This window comes from Erpetoichthys calabaricus, chromosome 3 (assembly GCF_900747795.2).
Source record: "Erpetoichthys calabaricus chromosome 3, fErpCal1.3, whole genome shotgun sequence".
Taxonomy (NCBI): Eukaryota; Metazoa; Chordata; class Cladistia; order Polypteriformes; family Polypteridae; genus Erpetoichthys; species Erpetoichthys calabaricus.
Genome location: NC_041396.2, coordinates 8,427,219 through 8,436,182, shown reverse-complemented (window position 1 = coordinate 8,436,182; position 8,964 = coordinate 8,427,219). Strand labels below are relative to the sequence as shown.

At 39.2% G+C, this 8,964-nt stretch overlaps 1 long non-coding RNA gene across 1 annotated transcript; it reads left to right on the top strand.

Moving 5' to 3' along the window:
• The first annotated feature begins 489 nt into the window (after positions 1–489).
• On the top strand, positions 490–1,587 carry LOC127527046 (uncharacterized). The gene is made up of 2 exons (XR_007934410.1): positions 490–794; positions 1,502–1,587. It is a non-coding gene; the product is annotated as an uncharacterized LOC127527046 (long non-coding RNA).
• The last annotated feature ends 7,377 nt before the right edge of the window (positions 1,588–8,964 follow it).

Here is an 8,964-nt window from a genome sequence, read left to right as displayed (position 1 = left end):
ATCCCCTCAATCTCTATTAGGCTGGATGGAATGTATCTGTAAACTGCCATCTTCAGATCCTTCCACACATCTTTTGAGGGGTTTAAGTAGGTTTTAGATTGGTCAACCTCAAGGACACTCAAAGACTTGTTCTGAAGCCCCTCCAGCTTTGTTTTGGCTGTAAGCTTCAAGTCATTGTAATGTTGAAAGGTGAATCGTCACCCCAGTCTGAGATGGCATGCATTCTGGCTTTCTTCAAGGACTTCTCTGTATTTGGCTACATTCATCCTTGCCTCAGTTCTAACCTGTCTCCCTGTCTCTGACTTTCAGAACCATCCACACAGCATGATGACATCACCACCATGTTTCACCATAGGGTTGGTATTAGGGAGGATCAAAGAGTTCAGTTTTTGTCTTATCAGTTCAGAGAATCTTTTCCTCAGGCTCTCAGAGTCCTTTAAACTGTTATATTCCTTTGACTTCGGTCAAGCCTCTCTACCATAAGTGCTGCTGAGGTGGTCATCCTTCTGACAGATTCACACATCTCAGCAGATGACCACTGGGTTCTTGCTTGCCGCACTGTTTAAGGCTCTTCTCGTCCCATACTTAGTTTGGCTGGAGGGCAACCTTTAGAAGGAATCCTGGTGGCTCCAAACTTCTTCCATTTCACATTTCATGAGGTCATTTTCAACACTCATAGCTTTACAAATGGTTTCATTACTTTGACCTGATTTATGCTTCACAACAATTTATTCGCAGAGGTTTACAGACAGATCCTTGGACGTCATGGCTTGGTGGTTGTCTTGACATGCAGTGTGAATTGTGGGACCTTCTATACACAGAGACACATGTGTGTCTTTCTAAATGATGTCCAATCTATTCAGTTTGCCACAGGTGGATTCCAAACAGGTTCTCAATACATCTCAAAGATCACTAAAGAAATCAGGATGAACCTTACCATGATGTGGAGTTACATAGCAAACAGAATAATTCTAGGAATAAATGAAAGATTTCAGTTTTAGATTTTTTTAAATTTGCAAACTGTTGTGAATAATATTTTCTCACTTTGTCATTTTCAGTTATTGAGTATAGACTGATGGGCAAAAATGGACAATTTATCCTTTGGAAAAGAAATCTACAACACCATAAAGTGTACAGACAGAGAAGGAGACTGAATACTTTCTGAACCAGTGCATTTCACACGGAGTTGGGACAGCTTAGGGATTAGCTAAACAAACGGGCTTGATGGACTGAGTGGTCTCCTCTCGTTTTTCATATTTCTTAAGCTTCTGGTGTTCTCTGCAAATTTTATTTTGTGTGAATCATTTCACTCATTTCTACTTACGTTTATTAAAACATCTTCTCATTTTTGTCATAACCAATCTTGGCTCCTTAGTCTCATCCCCTCTTATGACAACTGGTCTTCTTGTCCATTCGATATCCTGCAGTCCTTTCATTGAATGTTTAATTGTTACATTTGCTGTAATCTGCTCATTCATCTTTGTTTCTGTTTTCTCCTCAGATGAAGAGACGTCAAGCATCCACTGAAGACTTTAATCACTAAAATCACTCTGTAGTCAATTTTAATAAAGTAGTCATGCATACCTACTCCTTGTGTCTTCAATTGTCAGTCCAGGTTGATAACACAGTCTTGTCACTCAGCCATGATGGCTCTCATGGATTTTTTATTTTAGACAATTTCCTGTGAATAAATCAAGTTTGATAGCTGTTAAATACCAAAGTAAGCACCATATGTGTATGTTCCTTAGTGAGCTATCCAGTCCCCTTTAATGATGATGATGATGATAGCAGAAGCTAAGACTTTCAGACCAAGATCTTGGCTTTCTTCTTGGAAAATTTAACATGTCTGCTTTAGTGATGAGAGAAACAGCACATAATTTCACATACAGTCAGATTTCTCCTTAAATTCATTTGCTATTCATTCATTATTTTTCCAACACTTATCTGAAGTCGGGTCACATGAACAAGTCTTAGCAGTGAGGCTCATACATCCTTTTTCCATCCATACTTGCCAACTTATACTGTGGGATCCCAAGGTGTCCACAGGCCACCTGAGAGATATAATCCTCCCAACAAGCCCTGGGTCTTCCCTGGGGTCTCCTCCCAGCTGGCAGTTCCTGCAAAACCTCCACATGGAGGCGTCCGGGATGCATCTGTATCCAATGCCCAAACCATTCCTCTTGGCTCCTCTGGATGCAGAGGGTCAGCAACTCTTCTCCAAGCCTTGCCAAGATGTCTGCACTTCTCTCCCTTTATAAGGGAGAGCCAATCCACATTACAGAGGAAGCTCATTTCTTTTGCATCTACCCGAGATATTATTCTTTTGGTCATTACCCAAAGTTCATTTGGCATGCATTTTCATAATTTACAAAATATAAAACTGACTAAAATTATTTTTTGGTGTTTTTTTATACTTTTTTTGGACTGGAAAGCTATAGTCACTTTAGCTTCCCTTGGATGTCCTCCAACACTGCCAAGATGTTCCACGTTTCCTTCCGTAAAATTCATCATGCTTTTTTTGCTTCGTGCACTTGCCTACATTTTTCTAAGCTCTTCACCAGGATGTGCACATGGCGAATAATGTTGAAGATAAAATTGTAAACATATGTGCTAATGGTTAGAAGTCAATTTTTAATTGCAAGGTTTTTGGTGAAGTTTTTTTGGTGAAGTTTCGCTGCGAATTCAATTTCACACAAATTGTATTGCTTATCACTAGTATTCTTAAAAAAAAAACAACAATCTGGATGTCACACAACATAACATAACAATTCCTAAGCCAGGACCAGCATTGTCAGGACAAGATACAAGAGAGCAACCAACCCTGAAAGGGGTGCCATCCATCACAGGACACAATGACACACACGCCATGTTTGTTTTGTCATCACAGTCCCTGGCTGCATTACATCCTGGTGTGGCACCTACTCAGCCCAGGGCCACAGGGCACTACAGAAAGCAGAGCACAGAATATCAGTGGAACACAGATAATCATTCTCAGTGTAGGATGATGGGCTTCAAAAAGTTTGGAAGTTACCATATAACCATTCTCAGATGGGTGACCATCCAGGACTTAATGTAACATTTTCACATTCTACATTTAATATTTTTCATTTACATACATTAAAATTCATCTTCCATACATCTGCCCAAGGTAGTCTGCTCTCCAATATCTTTATTGTCTGCCCTTTCTCTAGGTTTGCTATCATCTGAAAAATGAACCAGTTTATTGATTATGTTCCTGTCCTGATCATTTATGTATATTAAAAGAAGCAGCGGCTCCAGCACCAATCCCACAGGGACACAACTTTTAGTATTTTCTAATTCTGAAAAAGTTCCCCTCACCATTACCCTTTGCTTCCTTATTTGAGACAGTTTTGCACTCAATTCAGTGTATACAATATAAGCTTCCTCTGTTTCTGGGAGAAATTACATTTTTCTAAGGCCTGGCATGAAAAATAATTTTGAAAGTAAACGTTTGCATGAGTACATAATTAAACGTCTATAGTGTAACCAGAAGGAGATGGCAACAAAACCCCCAAACCCTACAGCCAATAATGCCCAACACAGTCATGAGTTCAAATAATGGATATTTAATCCTCCAAGCACCTTGAAAAATAAGGCACAGCCAATGACTATTCAAATAATGAAATTCCAGTTGAGTGTCAACTAGACTCCTTCAGAACGGCTTCCGGTGACCCAGAATGACTTGTGGGGAGCACTTCCGGGTTGTTTGGGAACTAGGGCAGACCCCCCCCCCCCCTCCCCCCGGCAACACCTAAGGATCCCAACTGGGATACACTTCCAGATTGCAGTTCCCAGGAATCCCTGTTTGTATCCAAGCTGGATATTCACTTCTCCAGTGAATCACTGCCACTTAATGTACAGGGGATTGAACTGCTCCTGGCTTCTGTCTTCTGCTCATCCATACTCTAGCACCTTTCGTATTGGTATTAGGTCATGCTTTCGTTCAGCTCGGGTGTCCTTCTGTCCTCCACGGCACTCACAGTGTTCACAATGGTAGAACATTTCAATGCTATGGGAAGTGACATCTAATCTTGGCACAATGAGAGCTGAGAGATTGAGACACAAAAGAGATTCCATTCCATGGTTGTGCATCACAAAATTTCTTGGTTATGAGCTATAAAAGAGAGGAGAAAAATCCCTAAAGCATCGATTTGTTTTTCTCTTTTTTTTTGCATTTTATCTACTTGATATTAGTGTAAACAAAAGTTGGGATGTCATCAAGACAAGCTGAAAAAAATCCAAGAACAGTGTTTGCGATTTCAAATAGAATGGTTAATGGTGGGACATTTTGTTAAAATGGACATACCACATAGCACTGAATGGCTTATGGTTCTGTGGACATTTTTAGGGCATTAACAAGAATTGGGCTTTAAAAATAGGTATTAAAAAGAACTGTAGCACATAAACCAGGAAACACTCTACTGACTGTTCTTTCTAATGCCAAAAGCAACAAATCTGTAGCAAAGGCACACAATGCATTATACAGTATACAATGCAGCGCATACCCAGCTGTATACGTGGAACAAACATCTTAAACACTTGCAATACATATATAAGAACATTGCAATGCGGTCAGAAGAAAGGACCCATGGTCTCTGATTTAAACACATGCAGGTTCAACTGGACACACATTTAAAGGTGCAAGAAAAATTCAAGGCTATCACTAAAAGTGCCAGAGAACTGGCTGAAACGTGGCTATCCAATGAAAATGTCATTAACAGACATTTGGACATGAATCCAGTATATGCAGGCTTGAAAAGAAGAACATGCACATAATAAATAACACTTTATGAAAAACACTCTCCGAACCCCACCTCATCAATCCCCCACCCTCAAACTCCACCTACCCTTCCCTTCTTATTTGCTATATATTGGATTCCTGGAAGTCTAACCATTTCCCTCTGATGATGATTCCTGTTAGGAGTCGAAAGCTTCGAGTTAAAAAACTATTTAAAGATATATGATTCATTTACTCCCTTTGTGGATTTCCAGCTAAAAATTTGCAAAAAATATCACAAACATTTTCTTCCATACATATATATATATATATATATGTATATTGTCACACACATGCGAGTAGGAGGCAGCTAAAGGGCTCAAGTAATTGTAATACCATATCAGACCAGGGGGTGGCGTGGTGCACTGACTGTCTTTCTCAGTTCCTTGCAGGCCCTTCCAGGAAAATCCCGTAGAGTTCTGGCGCCTGCGATGACGTCACTTCTGGGTCCGGTGCATCAGATGTCACTTCCAGTCCAGATGACATCACTTCCAGTTCCGGCCCCCATGATGACGTCACTTCTGGTTCCGGATACCAGGAGGATGTCATTTCTTATCCAGACCTTTAAAGCCACCATCTTGCCTTTGTTTAATCAGTTTTGTTTTGGACTCTTGTAAACAACTCTCTTTGAAAACCATCTTTTTGCAGCCAGGACATATTATACGGGTGGCTGCCCCAAACCTTTATTATGTCTGGTGTCTTTTTGTGTCACTGTATATATATATAGACTAGCAAAATACCCGCGCTTCGCAGCGGAGAAGTAGTGTGTTAAAGAGGTTATGAAAAAGTAAAGGAAACATTTTAAAAATAACGTAACATGATTGTCAATGTAATTGTGTTGTCATTGTTATGAGTGTTGCTGTCATATATATATACATATACATATACACATATATTATATATATATATATATATATATATATATATATATATATATATATATATATATATATATATATACACATATACACATATATATATACATATATACACACACACATATATATATATATATATATATATATATACACACACACACACACACACACATATATATATATATATATATATACACACATATATATATATATATATACACACACATATATATATATATATATATATATACATACATATACACACATACATGCACTTACAATAACATAGAAATTAATATAAACAACATTAACATCATTATCATATGAGAATATGAATATATAAGAAGCACATTGCATATAAATATAAATTATTAAACAGTAAAATCTACTATCCGTTTTATGGGTGATGATTGTATTACTGTTTTTATCTTTATTTTATTTTATTGTAGAATCAACTCCTATCTGCGCACACCAGGGCGGGCGTGGGCGGATGCGTATGGTGTATTCACTCCATGTTATTGTGCATTGCGCTGTCACTGGTATTTTGATAAAAGAATTTGAACAACATATAAGAAGCGTATAAATTATTAAACAGTAAAACATTAACATTTAAGAAGTAAAGTTACATTGAGTACTACTGCAGTGCCTTCGGGTATACCTCATTTTTTGTTTGCCCATTACATGCTTAAATGTATACATTTTTTGGTGTACCTACCTGAGAACACGCGACATATAACCGACCGTTGGAGAAGCATGGATTTTAAACTCGCGTTAAGTTCATCTGCTGGTCTCCCTCATGGAATAACTGGTAATGTTTGACTAAAATCTATAGCGAGTAAAACGACATTACCTCCTATTTTTTTTTTTTTTACGATCTCTGAGATCTTGCTTTTTTCGGTTGAAGGCTTCATAAGCTCTTTTATGATCCATTGTGTACTTATCCCAAACCATCATCTTTGAATGTTGCAAGACTTTCGCCTTGTATGTATATCGGGGTAATTACATTCATTGCATTCCTAGTCTGAATCACAATCTGATTGTATGGGTGGTTACCTGGCAGGTAACAGTTATGCTTGGTCATCAAGTCGTCTAACATCCGCCACGTGCCCTCTTTTAATTGCGAGAAGCAGATATATATAGCCAAATTCTCGCGCTTCGTTGCGGCGATGTACTGCTTTTAATTTTTTATTAAGAAGAAAATAAAACCTTTTTAAACGGATCTAAAATATACCAATAATAATTTGTTAAGGATCTGTTTTTTTGTGAACCTCCCTTTTCACAGCTGTCGCGCTACGGTGTGTGTTTCGTTTATTTGACAGTATGTAGATCGTGGTAATTACATTCATGGCATTCGTTTTCTGAATCACAATCTGATTGTATGGGTGGTTACCTGCCAGGTTACGCTTGTGGTTGGTCAGCAAGTCGCCTTACGTCCACCACATGCCCTCTTTCTGTTCCCAGAAGCAGATCATAGAATGGTTTTAATAGTTTACTTTCAAATAATGCAAAGAGTATGCGACACGTGTTTCTCCCTAATTCTGGGCTCATCAGGCGTACACACTCACTGCATCCCCTCTCGGGAATCGAATCTCTATTGTCAGCGCCAGAGTTGAAGCCCCTAACGTTGCGGTCAGCAAGTCGGCTAACATCCGCCATGTGCCGTCTTTCAGTTGCGAGAAGCAGATCATAGAATGGTTGAAATTGTTTACTTTCAAATTATGCAAAGAGTACGCGACACGTGTTTCGCCCTAATTCTGTACTCTTCATGCGTATACACTCATTGCATCCCCTCTCGGGAATCGAATGTCAAACGTCAGCGCCAGAAGTGAAGCCCCTAACGTTGCGCTACGGCGTGTGGTTCGTTTATACCTTGTGTCTTCTCATTAAACTTTTATCTCTCGAATATGTTATTGCAATCCGCAGCGGGAGTGTTTCTATAAACTTAATTTAAACTTACGTTTTACACCGTGCTTTGTTTCCCTTATGAAGATGCTTGTATGCTTCACTCGCTCGCTTCTTATTGTTTCGCTCCCTTCTCAATTGTTTAATGAATTTTTTGTTCTTCGCTGTTTGCGGCAAATCACCCCGTAAATGCACACGTTTAATTGCACATCTGTTAATATGTATGCTTACAAAGTATTAAAAGACACTCAACAATTACACAGTATTTATTAAAAGACACTCAACAATTAATGTCATTTACCTTCGTGCCCGCGTTTGACTCGTGCTGTAAATCTCTTCCTTGTTTTCACTTCACGTGATTACGTAGGAGGCGTAATACGTGATGACGCGATACGTGACTCCGCCTCCTCCATTAGAGTATATGGACAAAAAACAGGTTCCAGTTATGACCATTACGCGTAAAATTTCGAAATGAAACCTGCCTAACTTTTGTAAGTAAGCTGTAAGGAATGAGCCTGCCAAATTTCAGCCTTCCACCTACACGGGAAGTTGGACAATTAGTGATGAGTCAGTCAGTGAGGGCTTTGCCTTTTATTAGTATAGATATATTATATATATATATATATATATACACATATACATATAAAAGACAAAGCCCTCACTGACTCATCACTATTTCTCCTACTTTCTATATAGGTGGGAAGCTGAAATTTTGCATGCTCATTCCTTGCAGTGTACTTACAAAAGTTAGGAATGTTTCATGTCCTATTGCAACACCCAAGGGGGGGAAAACGGGTGTACCCCCTAAACTGTATATATAGATAGGGGAAACCCATCCTCACTATTTCTGCGACTTCCAATTTACGTAGGTAGGCCAAATTTTCCATACTCATCCTTTACACTGTACTTACAAACGTTAAGTATGTTTCATTTCGTGATGTGCCCTGTAACGAACTTTCGAAAATAACGTCTTCTATTTGGCGGTTTCATTCCTTATTTACATTAACAGAGGATTTATTTCATGGCAGAGACCCACAAGGACCGCCCCCGATCCCCCGTCCTTTTCCCGCACGCCTGCTGTCCGCGCACCTACCACGTGGATTGCTCCCTACCTATATACATTAACGACATCCCGCTCTCATGTGCCTCCTCACTCGATTACTTACTTTCCTCAGCTTTTCGTCATGCTCACTGCTCCATTCTTCCTTAGTCCACCGCTTCAAGCTTGTTATTCCGGCCTCCAGCCTTTTAATTCTCTGTGCAGGCCTCCACATACTCTACTTTTGAAGGACGGTGCACCAATTATGTTACTACGAAAGTTACAACCACCAAAACTTTGTAACGACACCAGGCTTCAGATCAGATCTCTGCACAAGAACCTCATAG